The sequence below is a fragment of the Nyctereutes procyonoides genome, unplaced genomic scaffold, assembly GCF_905146905.1.
Source record: "Nyctereutes procyonoides isolate TBG_1078 unplaced genomic scaffold, NYPRO_anot_genome, whole genome shotgun sequence".
NCBI classification, from domain to species: Eukaryota; Metazoa; Chordata; class Mammalia; order Carnivora; family Canidae; genus Nyctereutes; species Nyctereutes procyonoides.
In genome coordinates this window covers 36,757,058-36,784,131 of record NW_026575046.1, presented here as the reverse complement: position 1 = coordinate 36,784,131, position 27,074 = coordinate 36,757,058, and the positions used below count along the sequence as shown (strand labels likewise).

The 27,074-nt window shown below is 43.2% G+C and overlaps 1 long non-coding RNA gene across 1 annotated transcript; it reads right to left on the bottom strand.

The window, feature by feature from the left end:
* Window positions 1–12,699: 12,699 nt before the first annotated feature.
* On the bottom strand, window positions 12,700–26,873 carry LOC129509712 (uncharacterized). The gene is made up of 2 exons (XR_008664387.1): window positions 26,538–26,873; window positions 12,700–13,270 (listed from the first exon to the last, which is right to left on the bottom strand). It is a non-coding gene; the product is annotated as an uncharacterized LOC129509712 (long non-coding RNA).
* Between the last annotated feature and the right edge of the window lie 201 nt (window positions 26,874–27,074).

Genomic DNA, 27,074 nt, shown 5'->3' with positions numbered 1-27,074 from the left:
TACTAAGTCAAGTAGTGTTTTCCCAGCACATCTGTAACTATTGATTCCTATGAGAGAGGTCTGATTATATCTGTGCTTATCTTAGGACCACAGCATCGAAAGAGGCTTTAAAGATCCCTTCATCCCATCTGGTGCCCAGGTCCCCACCTGTGGTGCAAGTAATAGAAACCAACTCTGGGCGAGTTAAACCAAAAAGAGTATTTATTTTACTAATACAAGATAGCTCATAGAATTAAAAAAAAAATCCAAAGAATCAGCTAAGAAAGGTCACCACCTGTACTGACTCTGGGGATCCGGGTACCAGGTACTAACTGGCAATGTCTTTAGGAATTATCTACTGGTGACTCCAAGATTATTTTTTGTGGGGAGACTTTAACTTCCCCTCATCAGTTCTTAGTCTGGGTAGTCAAAATTTCTTGCATTTATTCAAAATGATATGTAAAAGTAGTGTAAAATTGTTCCCCCAAACTTACCTTCAACCGGATTGCCACCCCCATCCTTTCTACAGAGATATAATAAGGCTGCCGCTTACATTAGATGCCTTTGCATTTTCTACAATTTATATGATTGAAATCCAAAAAAATTTGCTCTTTTTTTTCTTGTGGTTTCTTTGACATTTTATAGTTACCCTGAGGTTCATCAATGATATTCTGGGAGTTAGCTCATTCTGTTTTGTTTCATTTTGTTTAGTAATATTCTTTGGATATACCATTGTTACTTTATCCATTCAGCTGTTTATGGACATTTGAGTTATTTCCTATTTTTGACTTTTGAAAATGAATATGCAAATATTTGTGTATCATTATTGATCCAGGGGGAAAAGGCTTTTATTTTTTCTGCCTCAAAGGAAATCTTTATTAATCATGTAAGATTCACATATTCTCTTTATAAAAGCCCAACTTTCTAGGGGCACCTGGGTGGCTCAGTCAGTTAAGTGTCCAACTTTGGATTTCGTTCAAGTTTTGCTCTGAGGGTTGTGAAATTGAGTGAGCCTCACTGAGGTCCACACTCAGTGGGGGAGTCTCTTTCTCTCCCTCTCTTGCCCTTCCCCCCAAAATAAATAAATCTTAAAAACAGACAAAACCCTCAGCTTTCTAGAGAAGCACTGTCCTCAAGGATGGCCTCAGCTTTGTATCATGAGTCTTAATTAAAAAAAAATGACAGTGGTATAATTTGTTTATATTATGATACTACTTTTCTTTTTTTTTAAGTTTATTTATTTATTTCTAGTTATCTCTACCCCCAACAGAGGGCTTGAACTTGTGACCCTGAGATCAAGAGTTGCATGCTCCACTGACTGAGCCAGCCAGGCACCCCTATATTTATGATGCTTTCTAAATAAATTAAAAAAAATCTGGTTGATCTTTCCTTAAATGTGACACAAAATAGATGTAAAATGGGCAACAAATTAGAGTTCATATTTACAAAAAACTCTAAGTGCAAACAGTTCTAGATCATACATGCATTATTTAATCAGGTTAATGTGAAATTGATTACCTGGTACATGATTGTGAAAAAGACATTTAAAAATATTCAAAAATTGGGGGCGCCTGCGTGGCTGATTCAAGTAAGTGTCTGTCTTCCACTCAAATCATGATGTCAGGGTCCTGGGATCGAGCCCTGCAGAGGCTCCCTGCTCAGCGGGGAGTCTGCTTCTCCTCCTCCTGCTCATGCTCTGTCCTTCTCTCAGATAAATTAATAAAATATTTGGAAAAACTATTATAAGATTTAATCTGCACCTTCCTTTCTCCAGAAGAAAATTATGATTTCAGGTCATAAAAAGCAGGCCCACCCGAACTCATTCCTAAAGGCTGGGCGACCATTCCTCATTTTGTTTCCTTTGTTGATATGCTGTACAGTAAAACGCAAAGACCCATTCCACTGAGATAGATGGCGTATTACAGCCAACATTCTTGACGTTAATATGCTTTTCAAAGAGCCATTCCAAAAAAGAAGAGGTGCAGAATTGCTTTCACATGGTACACAGTTAAAATTATGACTATAAAAACGCTTCTTGCCCCTGGCATCAAAGTATGATGGGTCTGCTCGAGTTCTGACAGTTGTCAAGTCCTGCCTTTCCTGGAGCAGGATTCGGCCTCCCTCGGTTTTCACTCACTGTCCCTCGCTCTGCCCTGCTTCCTTGAGTTCCTCCAAAGCAAATCCTTTAGATGATGGATGTCAGCTTGCAAGTTCCTCTCATGTCACTCTCTCCTTCTCCAGACAGTTCTGAGCTCTGGACTTGTTATCTTCTCTCTGTGGGAGACCCTTGCTCCCAATCTTTATATGGCCCGCTCCTTCTGGGTCTTCAGTTTTTGGCTCAAATGTCATCTCCTCACAGAGACTTGCTGACAATCTGGCTTCAAGGCTCTCATCCTTGATGCCTCCCTCTAGCCACCACCCTGTTTTTCAGACTCTTTAATCTGAAAATGCCTTTTTGGGGGGCTTTCATTTTGCCATCTGTCTTCCCACTAAGCTGTAAGCCCCATAAAAATAGAGATCTTATCTTTCTATTACTGTATGCTCATTGTCTGGAACAGTGCCTTTCATACTCAGGTTGCTCAATAAAGACTTATTGAATACATTAACAAATAAATAGTATGTTTTGTACAAGTCTTATTGTAAAGTATAATATACATAAAGAAACACGCATAAAACTATATATATTCTTTAGGCAATGGTTATGGAACCTTGTTAACCACCATATAGGTCAAGAAGTAGAATAGTATTGGCTTCCCAGAAACTATCCCTGCGTTCCATGTATCCATTTCCATCTACAAACCCTTCCCCCCAGAGGTAACCACTATCCTCACTTCTAGGATTATCATTTACCTACTTTTCTTCACAATATTACCACTTAAACACTCATCCCTAAACCGTGTAGTTTAGTTTTGCCTGCACTAGGAAATCAATACATACAAAATTATACTGCATGTACTCTTCCACACCTTAGTTATTTCCTTCAAGATGATGTTTTTAGACTTCCAGTTTCCAGCATGATGGAGTGGGAAAGTTGACAAATCTTGTTTTCAAAAACAACAATTAAGTTGGTTAAAAGTTCAAAAACAACCATTTCAGTGCTCTGGCAATTGATCAGAAGCATACCACACTGATGAAATCCCTTGAACTTTGGGTAAGATCGTATGACTATGTGACATTGTTGCAGGAGCTACTCCCACCCCTTCCCTGGGCCCCAGTTCTGTGGTAGTAGTTCACCCTGGGGGTAAGGGGGGGGGTCAGGCCTTGAAAGTCAACAGCATTATTGCCGCTACCAGAATGGGCTCTTTGATTTGGAGCATTGTCCGCCAAAGTGGCAATCTTGGTGCCAAGCAGAGGGGGAGAGCCAGCAGCGGGCCACTAGCCTGAGCTTATGGCCCTGTCTGGGGCAAGCAATGGCCTAGCAGACTGCCAAGGATTTAGCAGGAATGTCCAGATGTGAGACAGCCCTAGGATTGAATGCATGTTTTTTTTTTTTCAAATGCACATGTAGCGTTCTTCCGAATGGATCCTATAGTGAATCACAAAACAAACCACAGTGCATTTTATTTTATTTTGATTTTTTGATTTTTATTGTTTTTAATTTTGATTCCAGTGTAGGTAACATACAGTGTTATATTAGTTTCAGGTGCACGATACAGAGATTCAACAGTTCTGTATAGTACTCAGTGCTCGTTACAACAAGTGCACTTTTTTTTTTTTTTTAAATTTTTATTTATTTATGATAGTCACACAGAGAGAGAGGGAGAGAGAGGCAGAGACACAGGCAGAGGGAGAAGCAGGCTCCATGCACCGGGAGCCCGACGTGGGATTCGATCCCGGGTCTCCAGGATCGCGCCCTGGGCCAAAGGCAGGCGCCAAACCGCTGCGCCACCCAGGGATCCCACAAGTGCACTTTTTAATCCCCATCCCCTACTTTCCCTATCTTCCCACCCACCCCCTCTCTGGTAATCATCAGTTTGTTCTCTATAGTTAAGAATTTATTTCTTGGTTTGTCTCCCTTTAATTAAAATCCATGAGTGAAATCATATGGCATTTTTCTTTCTCTGACTTATTTTGCTTGGCATGATACTCTTTAGCTCTATCCATGTCATTCTTTTTAGGATTGAATATATATATCACATCTTTTTTATCCATTCATCTATCAATAGACACTTGGGCTGCTTCTATAACTTGGCTACTGTAAATAATGCGAACATAGGGGTGCATATATCCTTTTGAATTAGTTGTTTTTTTATTCTTTACATAAATACTCAGTAATAGGATTACTGGGATCGTGCAGTAGTTAGGGTAGTTCTATTTTTAATTTTTTTGAGGAACCTCCATACTGTTTACCACAGTGACTGCACCAGTTTGCATTCCCACCAACAGTGCATGAGCATTTTTTTCTCTCCACATCCTCGCCAGTGCTTGTTGTTTCTTATGTTTTTTTTTTATTTTAGCTGTTCTCACAGGTGTGAGGTGATATCTCATTGTAGTTTTGACTTGCATTTCCCTGATGATGAGTGATGATGAACATCTTTTTCATACAGCTGTTGGTCATCTGGATGTCTTCTTTGGAGAAATGTCTGTTCATATTGGATAATTTAGGGTTTTTTGGTGTTGAGTTGTAGAAGTTATTTATAAATTTTGGATACTAACTCTTTATCAGATATGTAATTTGCAAATATCTTCTCCCATGCATTAAATTGTCTTTTAGTTTGGTTATTTCCTTCCTGTGCAGAAGTTTTTTATTTTGATGTAGTCTCAATAGCTTATTTTTGCTTTTATTTCCCTGGCCTCAGGAGACATATCTAGAAAATGTCGCTACTGCTGATGTCAGAGAAATTATTGCCTGGGCTCTCTTCTAGGATTTTGATGGTTTTAGGTCTCACATTTAGGCCTTTAATCCTTTTTGAGTTTGTTTTTCTATCTTTTTTTTTAAGATTTTATTTATTTATTCATGAGTGACACAGACAGGCAGACATAGACAGAGGGAGAAGCAGGCTTCTCGCAGGGAGCCGGATGCGGGACTTAATCCCCAGACAGGGATCACGCCCTGAGCCAAAGGCAGACACTCAACCGCTGAGCCACCCAGGCATGCCAAGTTTATTTTTCTATATGGTGTGAGAAAGTGGTCCATCTTCATTCTTTTGAAAAACTAGCTGCCCAGTTTTTCCAACACCATTTGTTGAAGAGACTTTTTCCCATTGCATATTTTTGCCTCTTTTGTCAAAGATTAATTGACCATATAATCATGGGTTTGTTTTTGGGCTTCCTAGCCTGTTCTATTGATTTATGTATCTGTTTTTGTGCCAGTACTATACTGTTTTGATTACTACAGCTCTATAGTATAACTTGAAATCTGGAATTGTTATACCTCCAGCTTTGTTTTTCTTTTTTCAAGATTGCTTTGGCTATTTTGGGTTTTTTTGCGGTTTTAGACAAATTTTAGGATTATTTTTTCTATTTCTGTGAAAAATGCTACTGATATTTTTATAGGAATTGCATTAAATCTGTAGATCATTTTGGGTAGTATGGACATTTTAACAGTATTTTTTTCTTCCAATCCATGAGCATGGGATATCTTTCCATTTGTTTGTATCGTCTCAACTTTCATCAGTGTTTTATAGTTTTCATAGTACAGGTCTTTCATCTCCTTGGTTAAGTTTATCCTAGGTGTTTTACTATTTTTGGTGCAATTGTAAATAAGATTGTTTTCTTAATTTCTCTTTCTATTGCTTCATTATTAGTGTATAGGAATGCAATGAATATCTGTACATTGATTTTATATTCTCTGACCTTACTGAATTCATCTATCAGTTTTAGTAGTGTTTTAGTGGAACCTTTAGGGATTTCCATATAGATTATCATGTCTTCTGAAAACAAATGAAAGTTTTACTTCTTCCTTACCAATTTGGAAGCCTTTATTCCCTTTTTCTTGTTTGAGTGCTGTGGCTAGGACCTCCACTACTATGTTGAATAAAAGTAGTGAGAGTGGACATCATTGTCTTGTTCCTGATCTTATCAGGAAAATTTTCAGTTTTCCCCCATTGAATACGATGTTAACTGGGTTCAATACATTTTAAAAGATTGAAATCATACAAAGTTTGTTCTCTGACCAGAACAGAATTGAATTAAGGATCCACAGTAGTGAGAATTCTGGGTAAACCTCAAATATTTGGAAATTAAGCAACACACTTCCAAGTAACCTCTGGGTCAAAGAAGAAAACACAAGGGAAGTTAAAATATTTAACTGAATGAGAATGAAAACACAATATAACAAAGGGATTTATGGGATGCATTAAATAAGAGCTATGGGGGAAATTTTTAACTTTAAAAGCCTATCTCAGAAAAGAATAAATGCCTCCAATCAATAACCTAAGCTTCCTTCTTATGAAGCTGTAAGCAGAAGGAGGTAAATAATAAAGATTAGAGCAGAAATTAATGCAATAGAACCCCCCCAAAAGAGAAAAGTCAATGAAACCAAAAGAGTTGACCTTCTGATAATATTAGCAAAATTGGCCAATCCTCAGCAAGTCTGACAAAAAAAAGACACAACTACCAAAACTCAGGAATGAAGAATTGACATCACTACCAATCCTAAAAAAAACTAAGGATTATATGGTAATATTATGAATAACTTTATACCAACCAACTGGGCAACATAGATGAAATATACACACTCCTACATAGACATGAGTTGTCAAATTGAAGAAAAAATAGAGACTGTGGATAGATCTATTAGAAATAGAGGAAGTTGTAATACATGCTACAACATGAGTGAAACTTGAAGACATTATGCTAAGTGAAATAAATCAGTCATAAAAAGATATTTCTATGAGAGGGTAGAGTAATTAAAGTCTTGGGCATGGAAAGTAGAATGGTAGTTTCCAGAGGCCGGGAGAGGGAAGAATGGGTATTGTTTAATGGGTTTCAATTTTACAAGACAAAAAAAGTTCTGGAGTTTGGTTGCATAACAATGTGAATATATTTAACATTACTGAACTGTATACTTAAAAATGGTTAAGATGGTAAGTATGTTATGTATGTTTTAGCACAATTAAAAATTTTTTACTGGTAAATTATACCAAATACTTAAAAAAGAAATAATACCATTCCTTCACAACTTGTTCCAAAAATAGAGGACGGAACACTTCTAAATTAATTCTACGGGGCCACTGTTTCCTGTTACTCAAATCAGACAAAGACCTCATAGTAAAAGAAAACTGCAAACCATTTTTCCTCATGAACATAGATACAAAAATTCTTAACAAAATATTAGTAAGTTAAATTTAGCAATATGTAAAAAGGATTATACATTATGACCAAGTGGGATTTATCCCTGGAATGCTAGGTTGTTTTAATGTTCATTTCTATAGGGCATATTCCTGGAAGTGGAATTTCTGGGGTATAGGGTAGAAAGTTTTATAGATAATTCTAGACTGCTTTTCAAAATGGTTGTATTATTAGCAGTGTAGGAGAGCTCCTACATGTATTGGGCAATGCTTGGTATTGTCTGACTTTTTAACTTTCACCTATTTGATGGGTATAATAGTATTTTGTTCCAGTTTTATTATGTATTTGCCTGAATCGTAATGAGGGTGCACTTTCTTATCTAGGTATTGGTCATTCCGATGGTGTGTGTGTGTGTGTGTGTGTGTGTGTGTGTTTGTGAAATGCCTGCTGGAACTGATAAATAGCAACAACAGATAACATGCTATTGAGTATTTGCTGTGTGTGAGGCACTGTTCTAAGTGCTGGATAGAGTCACTTTATCATCACAATAGATTTAGAAAGTAGGTACTGTTATTATCTGTATCAAAATCTATTTTCTCTTTCATGATGATGATAACACAATTCTTCTCTTTTAATCTATTAATGTGGTGAATTGTATTACTTGATTTTCATTATGTGGCATCGACCTCAAAATCAAAGGCTAATCCCTACTTGTTGATGAGATATTATCTTTTCTATGCAGTGTGAATTCAATTTGTTAATATTTTGTTAATATTTTTTAAAAATCTGTGTTCAAAGGGGCTCTTGGATGACTCATTCAGTTGAGCCTTGGACTCTTGGTTTCTGCTCAGGTCATGATCTCAGAGTCCTGGGATCAAACCTCTAGGTGGGCTCTCTGATCAGTGAGAGGTCTGCTTCTTTCCCTCTCCCTTGGCCCCTCTGCTCACTCATGCTCTCTCTAAAATAAATAAATAAATCTTTAAAAAAAATCTGTGTTCATGCATAAGATTATTCTGTAATATTCCTTTCTCATGATGTTCTTGTTAGGTTTTGGTATCAATATTATTTTTAATCTTCAATTCATTTTCTTCTCCTAGTTTGGAAGTGACATACTCTAGTTCTACAGTTTTCATTGTTACATTATTTATGGGTTGGAGTATGTTTCCCCACCCCCCCAATTATATTGAAATCTTAACCCCTGGGACCTGTGAATGTGACCTGATTTGCAAATAGGATTTCGAAGATGTGATCAAGCTAAGATGAGGTCGTTGGAATGAGTCCTAATCCAGTACTAGTGGTGTCCTTACAGGAAGGGGAGTCAGAAACTCACAGAAGGGAGATGGCCACGTGAAGTCAAAGGTGGAGATCAGAGATATGATGCCACAAGGTTGGGGCTACCCAAGGAAAGACTGTGAAGGAAAGAGTCTTCAGAGGGTGCTTGGCTCTGCCAACACCTTGGTTTTGGATTTCTAGTCTTCAGAACTGAGAAAACGAATTTCTGTTGTTTCAAGCCAGTCATTATGTGGTAGTTTGTTATGGCAGCCCTTCTGATCTAATACGTCTTAGAATCTACAACCTGCATCATCAATACACCTGAGTCTAGAAGTCACGAGAACCTTTACCCTCTCCTGGATGAATAAGGAGCACAAGGAAACTGCAAACCAGAATCTTTCAACCCTTCTCTTTTACTCATGCGCTTTTGTTGTCTAATATCTTAAGTTAATCCCTTTATCCCCCACTAGAAATTCTCATTACTATTTTATACAGTCTATGCTTTTTTCATTTAACCACATTCTCTACTTTCTTTGGTCCACCAGCTTTCTCGCATCTCTGATCTTTTTTCCAGAACTATATTCTTTCTGCCTGAAGCACATCAATAGAGGTCTTGCAGTGAGAACCCGCTGCTGACAACTTCTCGCAGGTTTAGTTGGGTTTTCACTGGGTGCAGAACTTGCTCTCTGGCCGTTGCATTTGTTTGATGCACTAAAGAGACCAGTGCACTGTCTTCTGTCTTCTGTTCTTGCTGTGGAGAAAACATCTAGCTGTTTGCTAGAGGTCCGTCTATCTGCCGCCCTTTTAAAGGTAACTTCTTTTTTTTTTTTATTCTGGCTGCTTGAGGTTTTTCACTTTACCTTTGGTCTTCTGCGATTTCACTATCGTGCATCTAGTTGTAGATTTATTTTCCTCCCTGTCTCCCTTCCTTCCATTTACCTGAGGTATAATTGACAAATAACACTGTATCTATTTGTGTGTACAGCAGAACGACTTGGCATTCCTATACATTGTGAAATGGTTTCCACATTAAGTTTACTTAACATCCATCCTCTCATATAGTTATAAAACATTTTTTTCCTTTGTGATGAGAACTTTGAGGACTTACTCTCTTAGAAGATTTTTAAAACTATTTTCATGGGGTTCCCTAGATTTTTTTGACCTATAGATTAATGTGTTTCTTCAGTTTTAGAAAATTCCTAGTGATTTTCTCCTCAAACGTTTCCTCTGCCTCATCGTCTCTTTCCTTTCCTTCTAAGGCCTTGGTCAAATGCATGCTAGATTTCTCATTCTATCCTCCTGTGTCTTGTTCTCTCTTTATCTATTACTCCATGTTTCACACTGGATAGTTTATTCTAATTTATATCTAATATATATTATGTTGTATATAATTTGTAGATACAATTAGATATAATTTTATATCTAAAAACCTTCCTAGTTTGTCAGTTAATTACTTCTCCCTATGTTTTATCCAATCCGCTGTTAAAATCCTTCACTGTGTGTTTAACATTTGTTATTTTAGTACTTATTTATAAAAGTTCTGTTTCTTTTTCCAATTTGCTATGACAAATTTTATAGTTTCCTATAATACAAAGTTGTTGTTAATATACCTGTTTCCTGCAGATGTTATCGGTTTGTCATTTGTTTCTTTGAGCATGGTAATTCTGGTGATATTTTAGTCTGTTCCATACTTTCCAAGTCTGAGCAGGGTGCTGGTGTGTCTGTTTCCCATGGGTTCTGCTCGATTTTATTACATAGTATTTCCTTGTGTTTCTGCTAGTCTTTGATTGCTTGCCTTCTTTCCTTTGCAAAGTTATTTGTAGGGATAACCAAGGCCGGGCACAGATATGCCATCCTTGAGACGCTTCAGGGTTGCTCCATTAGGATTCTGGGTGCCCTAGCAGTTGGCTACCATTTTAAACTCAGAATCCTTAGCCAACTCCGGCTGTGAGTATCTGAGTATAAATCCTCCTCAATTCCAGTCTGGAGCCAAAAGTCTCCCAGCTTTGGGGGAAGTGGGATAGGTTTAGACTCACTTTGATCTGACATTGATAATGTATCTCTTTGAAATCCAAGCTTATGGTGAAAAGGTCTCCTGAAAATTGCCCACCTGGATGGGTTCTGAGCCTTGACCATTGCCACTCCTCCCCCCATGCAGGTACTGTGCAGAAGCCCAAGTGAACAGTAACCAGAAATGCTTTTAGGCATAAGTGCTGTAGTGCACTCATTCACTAATCTCTCTGGCTACAGGTTTTTCTTCACAACCTGATCTAGAAACTCCCCACTGTTGTTTTGGCACTTCAGGGTTTTTTTTTTTCTTCTTTGGAGATGTAAAAAATATTTGAACTGGGGGACGTCTGGGTGAGTCAGTGGTTGAGTGTCTGCCTTTGGTTTAGGTCATGATCTCGGGGTCCTGGGACTGAGTCCCACATCAGGCTCACCACAGGGGTGAGCCTCCCTCTGCCTATGTCTCTGCCTCTCTCTTTCTCTGTGTCTCTCATGAATTAATTAAAAAACTTTAGAAATATATATATATATATATATAAATATATAAATATTTATAATAATGTGTTAAAATATATAAATATAAATATATAGATATGTTTGAACCAGTGGCAGGGGTAGGGTAGGGTGTTGATCTGAATGACAGCTGCTATCAAACATGTCCATGATCTCTCCAGAACATAGTGAAATAGGAGTATGTAAATGCTTGTAAAGGACTATACACTATATACATAGCCATGGACAAGCACAAAAGAAAATTTTTATTTTATTTATTTTATTTTTATTTATGATAGTCACAGAGAGAGAGAGAGAGAGGCGCAGAGACACAGGCAGAGGGAGAAGCAGGCTCCATGCACTGGGAGCCCGATGTGGGATTCGATTCTGGGTCTCCAGGATCGTGCCCTGGGCCAAAGGCAGGCGCCAAACCACTGCGCCACCCAGGGATCCCAGCACAAAAGAAAATTAAGAGAAAATGAAAATTCCAGGTATTTAAGAATATGGTTCAAGTCTTTACTAAACATCTGCTTGCATGTCTCAAGGCTGTATGATTTTCACAAATCTTTTTTTTTTAAGATTTTATTTATTTATTCATGAGAGACACACAGAGAGAGGCAGAGACATAGGCAGAGGGAGAAGCAGGGTCTCTGCAGAAAGCATGATGCGGGACTCGATCCTGGGACCCCGGGATCACGCCCTGAGCCAAAGGTAGACACTTAACTGCTGAGCCACCCAGGCATCCCATATTTTCACAAATCTTATATAAGAAGCTGAGCTTGGGGATCCCTGGGTGGCGCAGCGGTTTGGCGCCTGCCTTTGGCCCAGGGTGCGATCCTGGAGACCCGGGATCAAATCCCACGTTGGGCTCCTGGTGCATGGAGCCTGCTTCTCCCTCTGCCTGTGTCTCTGCCTCTCTCTCTCTCTCTCTGTGACTATCATAAATAAATAAAAATTAAAAAAATATTTAAAAGAAGCTGAGCTTATTCAGTCTTTTTAAGTGTTAACATATTTACTGAGACTAAAATAGGTTCATTTGAACAGATGATTAGACTTGTGAATAGAAGCCTTTAAAGACACACAAAGAACCCACAATTGCTCTTATTGATTAGGAAATGAGGCTATATTTCATATTTGAAAAACATCAATGTTTTCTCATACATGCCCTGATACAAAGTTAATGAAATAGAATATTTTCATTAAAGTGGTTAAGAATAGGAGCACGTGGGTGGCTCAGCTGATTAAGCGTCTGGTTCTTGATTTCAAATCAGGTCATGATCTCAGGGTTGTGGGATAGGGCCTTGCATCAGGCTCCCCACTCAGTGGGGAGTCTGCTTGTTTCCCTCTCCCTCTGCCCCTGCCCTTGCCACCCCCACTCTTTCTTAAATAAATAAATCTTTTAAATGGTTTTAAAAAAAAAGACTAAGACTACTGTGAAGACTAAACATTTTTAAACCCAAATTATAAAATATTTGGGTCTGAAGATGTAAGTATATTGTTACATGTCCTCAGCTTATCTATTGTCAAGTTCAAATAATTGGGAGCAATAGTGTCAGCCTTTCTAATGATGTGGCCCACACATTTCAAAATCCAATCTCCATTCTGTTTTATAAGGTATGCTTTTCAAAAGGTACAGTCCAGTACAGCAGAAAATATTTTCTTTTTCTTACTTATAAAACACACATGCTCATACCATTCAATTTTAGAGAACAAATATTGAATTGATTGTTCTTTATTTTTTACAAGCGAAGTAAGAATAATGAGGTAAGAAGAATGGCCATAAAGTATATATCATAGAAAAGTTGTTTCCTAGTCTTGTGGTTTACATCAGCGGTGATGAAGTTGACATAGGGGATAGAGTGAATGTCGTGAGCATTTTCAGGGCCCCGGGCAGTGGTGTTTAGCAATTACAAGGGTTTCTTGCCTCAGATTGTGCAAGAAACCAGACAAATTCTACCCCTCTTGACTCCATAGCTTTCAGATGATCCACCTCAAATTCTAGAGACTTGAGGTTCTGAATGGCCCTTGAGTAGCTGACTCAAGTCATCTTGCCTGAGTTTTCCACATTGGCTTTGTCCATATACTCAGAGGGGAAAGTATATTTCTCTTCAGAGTCAGCACAGCAGAATGGTGAAGAGAGCAATGTGACCTCCAGCGTGGTTGAGGATCAAATATTGACTTCACCACTTACTGCCTTTGGAACTTGGACAAGCTCCCCAATTTCTCTGTATCTCAGTTTCTTCATTCACTCGTGGAGAATAATGACGATTTCCACTCCATAGATTTGCTGTGAGGAATAAACGAGATCATAAATGGAGAAAATTCAAACAGTCATTGGCATATAAAACATGCTCAACAAATGTTTGATATTAATATTCAGACTAGAGAAATATTTTGCACAGGTTTGGTTAACTCACCTGGGGAGAGTCATATTCTTGAGAGAGAGTTTTGAATATAGTTCAGAAATAATTAAATGCCTTCCTTGATTGAAATAGAAAGGCAATTAAGACAATGAAGCATTTTTCTCTGTATTATCTAGGACATATTTTTCTCATTTTCTTTGTGTAATGGGAAAATTTGAAACGCACACAGAGTGGTGACAAATTACTCATCCTGAGGTTAATTGTTCCCCAACAAATACATTTCAAGTAGGGAAGGTGGATAAGATTCCAGAGGCTGCAGAATCCAACTTTTGATAGCATGATGTTTGGGACTCAGGGAGGCCTAGGTATAGGATATTTCCAACATATGATTTTGGAAAAGTTTTGTAACCCCTCTGAGTCTCAGGCTCCCTGATTATAAATTAGGAGTAAAAATACCAAGCTGCAGGTTTGTAGGTGACCAGCGTAGAGTGCCATTACATAGTAGCTGAGCAAAAACCCAAAGATGACTTTGCAACATGTTCCAGAGACTTAACGTAAGCGGGAGCAAATTGTTCGCAGAAAGCAAACCTATTAACCAAGCAAACTGTCTCCCAAATGTGTGTCTGGTTAACTGGAAGGGGGCACAAAACAATTCAGATATGCATCTGCATTTAGGTGGTGAGATGGAGAGAGGTGACAGTGACAACTTGGAATGTCATAGATTGCATGATATGCATGTTCCACGCAGACGATTATCTGATGGCGTTTTATTTATCTCACTAACATGTATTGGGAAGGTTCTATGACAAATGAATAAGTCTGTTCTCAAAGGAATGTGGGGATGAAGAGGAAATCTATTATTTATAGAGAGCCATCTGTGTGATGGGGTATTATATCTGTTGGCCTAGAGTGAAATCTGGCACTGGGTCTGGTGCATGGAAGGTGAGGAGAAGCCGAAGAAAGTGGTAAACCACTCTTGGTAGGTGGTAGCACTCTTGGATTGCTAGGTGGCAGGTTTTATAAGCAAGGGAACTTCCATATGAGGCTCGTCTGGGGAGCTCACAAGACAAGTAAATCTCTGCATCCACCCACATGAGCCTTAAAAGCTTATACAGAGGCCTTAATTGGAATCAGTCACATACACAGTCCAGATGGTCTCAACAGCACATTGTTCTCTTAAGACTGCATCCTTGAAAACAGTTCCCATTGAGGGAATGTTGGGCAAAATGTACAGTCGAAGCACAGGAGAGGATGAGGATGAGGAGCTTCTGATTGCGTAGGGGCAACTGATCGGTCAACCTGAGGTCACATGAGGTTGAATACTCCAGCAGTATCGGAGGACTCAGTTAATGCTGAAATTCCCTTAAATCTCAATGACTTGTCATAATAGAAGTTTATTTCTTGCTTGAATAAAGTTTATTACCCCATGCAGTCACTTAAGGACCAGATTCCTTCTACCTTGTGATCCTGACATATTCTAGAGTAGGGTCAGCCGACTATGGCTCATGGACCAAATTTGATCTAAAGTTTTGGTAAACCTTTTTTATTTTATTTTTTTGTAAATAAAGTTGTATGGGAACACAGCCATATTCATTGATCATGCATAACCTGTGCTCTGTAGCTGCTTTCACTCTAAGATGGCAGAGTGAAGTACTTGCAACAGGGACTCTATGGCTCATGAATCATAAAATATTGCCTATCAGGACCTTTACAGAAAACATTTGCTGAGCCTTGCTCTAGAGCATTGGACTCTTGTGTTGGATTTTCTGATTCAGCTCACAGAAGTTGGAGGAAGAGGCATGAAAGACTATGTGGGAGGTTTTTATGAACTATGGAAATGACTTCCATCAATCCCACCTACGTGTTTTTGGCCAGAACTCAGCCATATAGCCAAAGTGGCTGCTAGGGAACCTGAGAAATGAGGTCTAATGGTGGCCCTGAAGGAAAACACACAGCAATTCTGCACAGAATGGTACTGCTCTAGAGTCTTCCATTCACTCTGTCCTCTTTGTTCTTCAAAAGAACTGTTAAGTTCAGCTAAGTCATTACAAATAAGTTATTTAAAAAATTAAGCACCACCAGACTTACCTGAATAATTACCTTAAAACTGAGTGCTGACTCTAAATTTCTTTCTTTTTTTTAAAAAAGATTTTATTTATTTATTCATGAGAGATACAGAAAGAGAGAGGCAGAGACATAGGCAGAGAGAGAAGCAGGCTCCATGCATGGGTTCTGATGCAGGATTTGATCCCAGAACTCCGGGATCAGGTCCTGAGCCGAAGGCAAACGCTCAACCGCTAAGCCACCCAGGCATCCCTGCCTCTAAATTTCCAAGCTCAAATTTTAGTTTGTGCTTATTGGTGCCAACAGTGATTCCTAACTGTCATAGGCTGGAAAAAAAAGGGACAGATCAGGACGCCTGGGGTGTGATCCCAAAGTCCGGGGATCGAGTCCTGCATCTGGCTCCCTGCATGGAGCCTGCTTCTCCCTCTGCCTATATCTCTGCCTTTCTCTGTGTGTCTCTCATGAATAAATAAATAATTTTTTTTAAAAAGGAACAGAGGTGGATTTGATACTGAAATGACTCCTTTAAGCTTTTCCTACACATATGAATTCAGGAACGCTTTGAGGTAGTTTACAGAAAAATAGAAAAGTGGTAGAAGAATTGAGACATTACACAGGGCATAATTATGTAGACAGGCCGTTTTCAAAAGAACCTATTTTACCAAACTCAGAACCATGTTGATATTTAAGTGGCAATTTAGTTTCTACAAAATGTTATCCAGCATTTTATAGTTTTCATTTATAAATCTTTGGTTTTGTGCAGTTTTTCTTTTTCATTAACTTTGTAATTTGGTTTCACAGTTGTTCAAATGTTATCTGCATAAAGAATGTGTCCGTAGTTTTATACTTGTGCTTCTGTAAGATAGTAAAATTAATTTAAATAAAAACATGAGAGATCCAGAAGGTATTTTCATTCTAAAAGTTAATTGCATATAACTCAAATTTATAAGAGTCCACCCATGAGAGATAGCTCTCTTTTACAAAATATTTAAATTTGAATTAGGAAACTGTACCACTCAGGACAGACTATGTAAAGCTGCAATAACAAACATGCCCCAAGTCCTAGTGGCTTAACCACTTATTTACATTAAATCTATTGCATATTGCTAAGGAATTCTGTTCATTGTGATCATGACAGCAGGACCCAAACTGATGGAGCTACCCTCAGAAACTCTCTGTTTAGCAGAGCGACTCCTCTGGGGGGGGGGGTTCTCTCACCTTTAAGTAAATGCTATGGCTCAGGTAAGTCAGGTGATCACACCTACCTTCAAGGAGAGGACTACAATCTTTCTGGGTGCCCAGAGAAGAGAGAAATCAGGAATTGGTTGACAGAAACAATGTCTGCATCTTCTGTAAAGGAGTGCCCTGTGGCCTGGTTTCAACACTCTCTATTCCCCAGTAAAATTGCAGACTGCTTTCTTAATTTCATAGGCAGTGTGGCTCCTGGGCTACAGCCAAGCTTTGCTGCTGGTGAGCCACATGGCATGGGCAAATCTAAACCTCAGCTCCTCCTTGGTGAAATGGGGGAGAAATGTCAGTTGCATGGTTCCTTGAGAGGAATCAAAGCAATAACTGATGTGAAACCTCTTTGTCAGCTGTAAACTATTATCCAAATGAAGGTAATAGTATTGTTTCTGGCAATCAGTCATGCCACACTAAGGATAAGGAACAGATAGTAATGATTTCACCCTATAGCACTTGCCACACAATCAATATTTTGTCACACAAGTTTCCTGAAAATTCACAAGAAATTTCCTTAGGTCAGATAATGAAAACTGAAAAGAATAAAAGTAAATTTTCTCTCTTAGCTGGAAAGTGACAAAGCATTTTACATGGCCTCAAATCTATATGGCCCACTTTTCTACAAAATTGAGGTTGAAGAAAAAAAGCAGTATCTATCTTGCCCAAGAAGCAGTTAAGTTAGCACCAGCATGAAAAAAATTTTAAATGTTTCACAAAATAGTGCTGAGGATAGAAACACAAGACAATTCTTATACTGTAGCATCAACTCCTGAAACTGATATCACCCGAATATCTCAGAATTCCAGCTTAGTAGAACAGGATGGCATCCTGAACATAATCATGCCTCACACTTTTATTTTCCAGTTGAAGAAATTATGGTCTAAAAAAGTGAAATAACTTTCCCTAGGTCATGTTCCTGAAATATAAGTTGATTAGCCAAATATTTTTCACTTTCATCATCCTGAAGCTATGGAAATGAACACACCGAAGGAACAGATGTTTCTCTGTCCGCTCATACAATTGCTAATAAAATTTCTTCAAATCAGAGTTTATGGCCTACCCTTCACTGAGTATCTGCAGGCTGGCAAAGGGCCCCCTGGAAATTCCTGGGGAGGTCCAGCAATGATTCTGAGATTCCTTCTCAGCACTTCTAAAATTCAGTTGTCTTCCCCATTTCAGAGTTTTCTAAATGATGTTTTGACCCACAGGAAATGCGTGAATTGCATAAGAAAGTGAGATATAGGCTTCTAGTTAAATAAATTGCATTATCTGATTATTTAATTAGATATGGAAGTCTTTCACTCTAGGAGAAGAATTTTAACATTGTCAAGAGAAAGAAAGAAAAAGAAAGAAAGAAAGAAAGGAAAGAAAGAAAGAGAAAAAAAAGAAAAGAAAAGAGAAAAGAAAAGAAAAGAAAAAAAAAGATGAGTTACCTTCCTAGGCATATTAGTCAGGAAAGGCTCAGTTATGCTGCCATAAAAAAAAAATCTCTGGGACTTACAAAAGATTATTTCACATTCATGTTAAGTGTTCACTGTGGGCTAGAGGGGCTCTACTCCATGTCATCTTTGCAAAGAGTGGCCGGCTGAAGGAAACTCCATGTGCCTGCAGCCATGGCAAGGGGAAGGGGATTGGGTGAACTGCACATTGGTTCTTAAAGCTTTTGCCTCTAAATAACACATATGACTGATGCCTCCTCATTTATCAAAGCAAACCACAGGGTTTAGTATTTAATGTTCTTCTAAATGCAGAAGAATCAGAATACTCTACTCTCACTATGCACCTGGAAGAAGGAAAGCCATAATTTTGGTGAGCATCTCTAGTGGCTACCATATTAAAAATAAAGAAGAAAAGAAAACAGAACAGACACGCCCCCCCCCCGCCCCAAACTGTGGGAAACAGTGTCTCGCTGTCAATATGACTCAAATCCCCAATCAAGGCTAATAAAATATCTGTCCGCTGTACAATAAAATCTCAACACATTAGTTTGCTGCAGGTGAAGCTTCCTGAATTCATTTCTTCATCTGCACAAAAGGGTATTGCATAGAACGGGAAGCAGGTACAAATGAACTAAAATAAATTGGGGTTGGGATAAAGTTTCTGGAAATGTATTGTGGGTCAGTGACATGGAGAGACACATTTAGGCCTTTTGTGGATTTTATCAGACTCTTTTTGCTTATTTATAAGATAACTATACTGGTTAATAGTCTTTCTAAAATAATTTGTTAGTAAGAAAGTTATAACCTGACCAGACAGAAAAGTTCATTTTCACTTAAACTGCTGATAGTGGTAATTATTTAATGAATCATTTTAGAAAGAAACCCCAAACCTCTAAAACAGCCTTTTTGGGAAACATCTGATGTCTGGAATATGTTGAAAACCCTCATTTGTTTTTTATTTGGGTACAATCATTTGCTTAGATACATATTTTTAAACTTTTAGTGTATTACTAGCAGCAACGTGTTTCAAGTGGGGAAAACTCAAACCAGCTCAGAATGTCCCCTAAATTAAAAAATAGAGTTTTGTACTTTCCAGAATAATAAGCACTTTTATAGTGTTTCTTTAAATCTTTCTTGGTAAAAAGCTACAAAGCAGGAGGAAAGGGTGAGAGTCAAAGCCTGCTGATTTACTATTTAATTATATCTTTCCCCCCTGCCCCTTAAAATTTTATAACAGAGCAGGGTTAACATTAACACCCCAACCACAATAAACTAAACATATTTTATTACATACTTTACGTCCAAGATGAAAATGAAGATATAATAGTGAGATAATTTTATGCAGAGGTATAGTGAATTCTGTGTGACTAGAGGTAAGTCAATTTTGTGTTCTGCGCTTTAGTTTTTAAAACTATCCTTAATAATTATATGAATAGCCAACTTTTACTGAGTATTGATTACAGTACTAGGGCTTATATAAAATACCTCCCGTTTTTTCCTCATTTAATACAGCTAAACATACTTCTAAAAATGAGGAAGTTGAGGATGAAGTGACTTGACCAAGGTCATCTAGCTCATTAGTAGTGGAATACCTTTTTGGGATAAATCATTGTGGTACCATTTCAATCAAGGTATCTGATAAGTGCAGTGTTTTTCTAGCTCAACTCTCTTGGAGAAGAAAAAAAATTATTATATTGGCTGTGGTACACTTATTCGTAAAAATATCAATGCCCACTCTGTGCCTGGTCCTGTCTTAAAGCCTGTGGCTATAAAGCCGAGTAAGTCTGCAAGGCATAGAGGTTAAAAAAAAAGAGAGAGAGAGAGAGAGAGAGAGAGATTAGGACAAATCGGACAGGCAGACTTGGGTTGGGCTCTGCAAAGCAACCTTAGAAAGGAACGGTCTAGCCTCATCTGCAAACTGGGGAATTTATATTGATGTTTACTCCACAGTTATGCTGGGAAAATTAAGCGAGATAATGAGTAAAGTGGGTGGCATAGCACATTGCACACATGAGATGCTCCTTAGAGCATCCTTAGTGCATTCGTTAACACCAGGTTTTATTGTCATTATTGTTGCTAAGACGCAGAAAATAATCGTAGGTGAGCTCCCTGATTAGGGAGGGGAAAGAGATACTTGAACAAGATTTCCTGTCCAATGTGATAAGAGCACCAGAGAAATCAGGGACCGGCACGAATGACTGCACAGGCCGGGTCTGCAAAGGTTTCGTGAAAGCAGGGAACTTTGGGCTCGTGCTTTTAAAGACAGCGGAATTTCTCCAGGTGGACCGGGGCGTCGGCCTTCTGGTCGTGTACGGACGCGCTCAGCGAGGTGTGTTTGCGGAATCTCAGGGCTCCAGCGGAGCGAAACGTTCCAGTGCGGGGGAAAGAGGAGTGGCGAGAGCGACTGGAAAACCAGCCGGTACTGGGAATCTGGGGGGGCTGCGCCGGGAAGGGCTCTGCCCGGGGAGGCCGCGACGGGAGCGAGGCTGGGGATCGCGAGGTGGCGCTGTGGCTCCATGTAAGGGAGGACGCGGCGGCGCGCGGCTGCCGCACGCCCCGGGCGGCCTCCGAGAGGCGGGGAGGGCTGCGTCGGTGGCTTTGGCACCGTCTTCATACAGCCACCAAGTCGTGACGGTGACAGAGATGATACAAACATAAGCAAATAACCCGGAAGCGGGCTCTTTCGGGACACACGGCATCAATAATCAGAAACTGCCCGCGAGGAACAATTAGGAGCTGGGAGCTGCCCAGCAGGGATCCCCGCGAGCGCAGTCCCGGCGACTGGAGGGCCCCGGCGGCAACCGGCCTCTCCCGCGCGCAGCCGGGCCGGGCGCTCACCCTCCGCGCTGGGCGCGCGCCCCGTGGGCGGCTCCCCGCTACCCGCAGGCGCAAGGAGCAGCAGTGTCGCCTCCCGCCTCGCGGTGCCCGGTCCGCACACCTGCCTGCGCCTTTCCTTTCACGGGACCTGAGATTTTGGGGACTTCCTCGCTAGGTTTCACACACACACATGCACACATGGACAAACGAACCACGGGGGAGCTCAGGCTCGCACAAAAGTGTACGATGCTCTTGCACACGTAGTGTTCCTCGACACGCACACCCACTCACATATATGACACACGTCTCCACGTAACACATGCACCCACTCTACACGGGCTCACGTGTACCCACGCTTGCGTGCAGCAACCCTGCTCAACCAAGTGCGCGCTCTCCCTGGCACACACGCACTACCCAGGCCCACAAATATGCAGCCACTCTTGATACAAAGTTGCACGCTCACATCACCCTCATCTCGCATCTCGACGGCCGACAAAGACCTCGAAGGGTCGAACGGTGAGTAAATAACTAATGGAGCGTGCTTCAAAGAACATACAAGTGCGAACTTTCTGTGACCCGGGCATCTCGAGCTCCTCTGCTAAACTTCCCTTTCCTTATCCTACCTTCCCGGAGCAAGTAGGCCTGCGTCTCCCTCCCTCCGCCAAAACCTCGCAGGCCTCAGTTTCTTCTTTCTGAGTTTGCACTACTGAAGAGATGCTAATTTCTCAACAATCCGGTTGCTCCCTTCTCGATTCCTGGGCCCCCTTTCCGCAGCAGGGGCGAGGGCCCTTCGCTGATCCTACTCCGAGCGAGACTGTAGGAGGTTGGTGGGGGAAGGGCCAAGGGCGGGGTATGGGGCGCGCCCCAGGATAGCCTGGGATTAGGAGGCCCTTTCCCGCGGTGTCCCCCACTGTACTCCCCGGCTCAGTATAATTTTAGTTTTTCGCTGTCTACGGTCAGGCTAAGGCCACATGGTCTTCCTCTATTAAAGCGCATTCGCGGGTGTACAGATCTTTGCCCTCAGATGGGCGTCGCGGGCATCCCCGAAAAGTCTTGTTTAGTCAGGAGGAATTAGACGACTCTGCAGGCGCCAGGAGCTCTAAGACGTCAGCTGGGGCTGGGAGAAGCGGCTGCCTGGAGGTCACATAGCACTCGCGGCAGAGCCAGGGCTGGAGTTAGCAGCACCCTGGTGTGCCCTGTCTGGGACTGCCCGGAGACACGCGTGCGGGTGGCTGCCCGAGGGGATGCGCTCCCAGTGTACGCACTGGAACTTTTCAGGACAGGTTTCCCCTCCTCCGTCCCTTCTGCTGCCTGCCCTCGGAAAGCAACCTGCGCCCAAGCTCCTTTGTCCTGCGGGTTACCCGGGGGGGGGCTCGAGGGCCGTGGAGATCTGCCCTGGAGGCGGGGCGGGGTTGGGGGGGGCGAGGGCGCACCAGGGCAAACTCCAGAGATAAAGTGCCACCGCGGCTGGGTGGCTGGTTTGGATCCTAGGCCAAGGGCACAGCCTGGGGAAATCTGGGCTCGGCGTCTTTATTTGCAGTGAGGCTGGACAGGTGGTTTCATTTCAAACATGAGACGTCAGTTTCCTCACCTGTAAAATGGGGGGTGGGGGTGGGATCTTACCTGCCTTCTTTGTCTTGTGGGAATTCAGTGAGTTTATGCCCGTAAAGCCTTCAACAAATGTTAACTATTATTATCTGGGGACCGCCCCAGGGGAAACCCGAGAGAGTCGGCAGGCTGGATCCGGGAAAGATTTGTTCGAGCTTCTCGCCCCAAACCCTTGTCCTAGCCGTCCGTGGGTGTGTTTGTTCCTCTCTAGGCTCAGTTTCCCTGTCTGCACTCGTGGGGGAGACGCGGGCTCCCGGAGACTGGAGCTGTCCGTCTGGCTGGGCGAGCAAGCCCGGCCGCCTCTGCAGCACTGGGGGGTCTGTAAGAGGAATCGGGGTCCGCGGGAATGCCCCCTTCCCCCTCTGCGGCTCGCCGGCGCAGGCTGGGGGCCTGGAGGCAGGGCAGACGGATGGCCGGTGGCACCGCGGCCTGCTGCTCTCCGCCGCTCTCCCAGGGCAGCAGGGAAAGGTCTCCGAGGGTAGCGGCAGGTTCCGCGCGCGCGTGGCGGGGCCACTCCGGTCGGCCTGCGCCTGCGCCGCGGGAGCCCTGCAGGCTGCGCCCCGCTCAGCTCCTCCATTTCCCAGGGACCCGCGGCGCCACCACCCCGAGCCCTGCCCTCGGGCCGCCCGCGCTTTGGCCCCTGCGCACCCCGGCGGCCGCGACCCCAGGCCGCCAGCCCACGCCTTCAGGGCGGCCGCACGCGGTGGCACTGCAGCCTCTGGCCTCCATCGCCCCATCTTTCCCTTCCCCTTCTCCCCAGCCCCGAAGGAGGGGTCTTGTCTTCCGTCTCACTCTAAGCCGACTCTGATTAGCCGCCGGGGGAAGGGGGGCATTTCCCGGGGCAGGCGGCCCTTCTGGGGGCGCGCCTTCGGAAGGAAAACAGACGGAGGGGATTATCTAAGCGACAGGTCCCGAGTCTGGCCTCCTGGGGGCGGACGAGCCGAGAAGATTCCCTCTTCCCCCGGGACGTCCCGCTAGTTCTAGTTCGGCGCTATTCATCTCCTTTCTACGTCTGTTTGTTTTTTTTTTTGGGGGGGGGGGAGGGGGGAACGGGGACGCGTGTGTTCCCACCTGCACCTCCGGGAAGTTACTGGAGCAACTGATGCCCTCCGGGAAACGGAATGCTTTCCCCAGACTTCTGAGCCTTGGGACAGCCAAGAGTGAGAAGCTTCCAAAGTTCGAGGTGGAGGAGGGCTCTTGCCACCGGGTCTGAGCTTCCTCCTGCGCGGGGAGACCCTGAGGCCCGCGGAGCCTGCCTACTGTTTGGCGCAATGGAGACGGAGGGAGTGGGCGCCAGCCCTGCCTTCCGAAGAAACCCTGAGAAGCTCAGCGGGACGCTTAACTCCAGAGGAAATATCGAGCCTTTCCAATCGCTTCCTCCACATAAAAATGCATCTTGCTGTACATGTTTCTTATGCACTGGTTCCCCCTACCCCCACCACTTTTTCCCCCTCCCTAATTCTGCAGATCTGGAGAAGGCCTGGAAATCTGCATTCCCCTCATCAGATTAGGCTGATGAGCAGGATTTGGGGATTACTGTTATAAGCCACTCTCAAGTCATAGCACAGGTATTCTGTAAAGGCTGGCCAGTGCTAGAGGACAGTATTTTTCTTTACAGGAGAAGTGAGGATGAAAAAGTGAAAAGATGAAGTGGGTCTCAGGGTAACTTCACACCACCCCTCCACACACCTGCTTGGCCTTCTGGAGGTGATGCTAACCTCACATGAGGGGAGATGAACAAGTGTTTAGGCAGTTTTTCAAAGTTTAAAGTTGCAATTGCTATTCAATATTCACCAGCAGAAATCCACAAAAACTTGCTACTCTGCTGGCCCGAGTGTTGTTCCCAGTTTTCTATCACCCTCTCGGTCTTTTCTAGCTTCTTGTTAGCTTCCTACCTACTTAAACATCTATTACTGGGTGAGAAAGCCAGGTTCAAAGCACTAGGACACCCAGAAGAAAAGCTCTGAATACACTTTGGCTGATTAAATGACAGTTGCCCACTATCCCAGGTTGAGGTATCTGCTGCTTCTACAGGGCCAAAAGGAATCAGTGTGATCAGAATATCCCTGCCCTCTTTTGTTTTCCCTCCTTCTAGGGCCTGGGAGATGTGGAGATTGCCGCCCTCTTATTTGGTTTCTGGAGGTTACCTACATGGGGGGCAGGAATCAGGCTGCTGAAGTCTTCTTTCTCCGGGCCAATTTCTCTTTTGGAACGGGCCCCTCAACAAACACATCACTTGCAGAGTGCTCCTTAATTCTGTCCGGCCCCCCTAGAAATCCATCTATTGTATGCTTCACACTGATCTTGGCCCTCACAGTGGCTGTGTCTCTCCTTTCTCTGGCACCTTTGCTGCTCCCCTTTGGCAGTGGTCTGATCCCCACCATAGTGTGTGTTGCCCATCACTGGGGTATGTAGTCGCCAGACTCAACTTGGAGTCCTGAACATAGATCACTGGCAGGTAAAATGGAGGCTCAGGCAATTAAGGAGAGGGAGGCTTGAGTCTTTTGCTATGGCTATCTGGGGCTCATTGATGGAAGGGTAGCCTCTGCTTCCTGGTTCCCCTTTCCTGAAGGATCCCCTCAGAGAAGGCAGGGGATGGTCCAGGCAGGGGGAGGGATTGGCTCTGGGGACTCTTGGCCTTGGGGGTTAAGCTTGGAGCTTTGGAAGTTTTCAGCAGGCCCAGTTTCAATTATGCATTTAAAATCTATAGAGATGGAGAAGGTCCAACTCCCCCTTTCTCCTCCCCACAAACCTATAATCCTTCCAATCTCACCACCAACATAACCATCCTGAACACGTGCTGTGTGCCAGGAACTCTGGTAGACGCTATGGGGATCCTGATAGTTGCAGACAGATCTCTTCAGGAGTGTGTTGGTGGAGATCAAATTAATTATTAATTATTACCAGGGACACAGTACCCAGTACATTAGCGATCCAAATTAAATGGTATGAGAGCTGGGCAGGCTTTATGCACAAAGATAAAGTAGTGCTTAAGCACAGTGGCCATGTACTCGCAAGCCTGAAATAGTCTTTTTCTCCTGGTACAGGAATCAGGAAGTGGTTCTCACTTTCCTGCTCTGCCAAGAGCACAAAGTGAAATTCTTGCCTGTCTCCATCCATTCAACTTGGGCATGTGCACTGTTCCGTCACTGACCCCATGAGCTTCCTAAATCAAAGGGCCAAGGAAGGCCAGCAGAAAGGGGACCTGGATTTCTGGCAGAGAATTTCCCCCAAGGAGTCCTTAGCAGATTTGGCTGGAGTCAGGGAGTTCCTTTGAGGGCAATGAAACAGAAGTTCACCATGTGCTTATTAGAGGTTACAACCTGCTAAAAAAATGATGGGGCACATTACCCAGAAACTTCTAGCTATTTTGTTTGCTAGCCACAAGCATATACACAGAAAGGTCTGAGGTAGGAGATTATTTCTCCCTCCTTCTCTCCTATCCCCACTCCCCACCTTCTTAATTAACTCAATCTCTCGCTTTCTGGACAACTGGCAGGAGCAGAAGTTGGGGAGGGGTGTTCAAGTCCCCCATTTTAACACAAAGAATGAGGAACAGAGAAATCCTACAACACATAACCAACTAATCAGAGACGTTGTTGCTTTGGTAGTTATTCAAAAGAAAAAAAAAACCATTTTGGGGTAGGGGGGAGGGGTTGGGAGTTGAATCTGAATAAATTTTAAGAAGCCTCCTGATACAACTCCAGTGACAGCATTCAGTCCACCGTTTACATATCCCGCAGATTACTCGAGATAAGTGAGCTTGTTGAGGATAATGCCTAATACCGCGGGCTCGAGGCTAGCGTCTGAGCCAGAACCATTTCCGAAGCCAAGCTACGGGCAGAGTCGGGGGTCCCCCTACTCTCTGGGGGGGGGACCCACAGAGCCTCGCTTGCCGGGGCCCAGGGTCCACCCACCTCTCCCGGCGTGGAGACAAGCGCCCTCCGCGATCTCCCGCCCCGACATCGAGCGCCCATTTTTCCACCCCACCACCCCCTCCTCAAAGCGAAGAGGTGGGCACCTGGGACGCGCGTCCTGCTTTTTCTGCCCGAGCTCTCCCGTCTCCTCCACTTTTGCCCCCGACGTCCCAGACCAGCGGAGCAGGACGCAGCCTCAGCCCTGGGAGGGCGCAGCCAGTGCACCGCGAGCGCGCTCAGGGCGTGGCGAGGATGCTACTCGGACCGCAACGACCAGGATGCAGACCCCAGCTCAGATCCCTGAGAAAAACACCGCCCTTCCCTTGCGTCTGTTTCCCCTCTCCAGCCCGGCTCTGCCCGACTCAGCCCAGCTCTTCCCCAGCACAGACGCCGGCGCGCAGCGATCCTTCGCTCGCCACTTTGCGAGGAACTTTGGCTGGCTCCCCTGCGCCACCCGGAGCGGGATGGTAATGAGGGAGCGTGGCCCGGCGCCGCGAGCCAGCCGGCCCTCTGAGCGCCGATTGGCTGCAGCGAGGCGGAAGGATGACGCTATGCAAATGAAGGGGCAGGCCTGCGAGGCGCGAGCCCCGCCTCCTCCCTTTGGGGTTAGTGTGCCTGTGTTTAGCTCTGGGGAGAGTCAA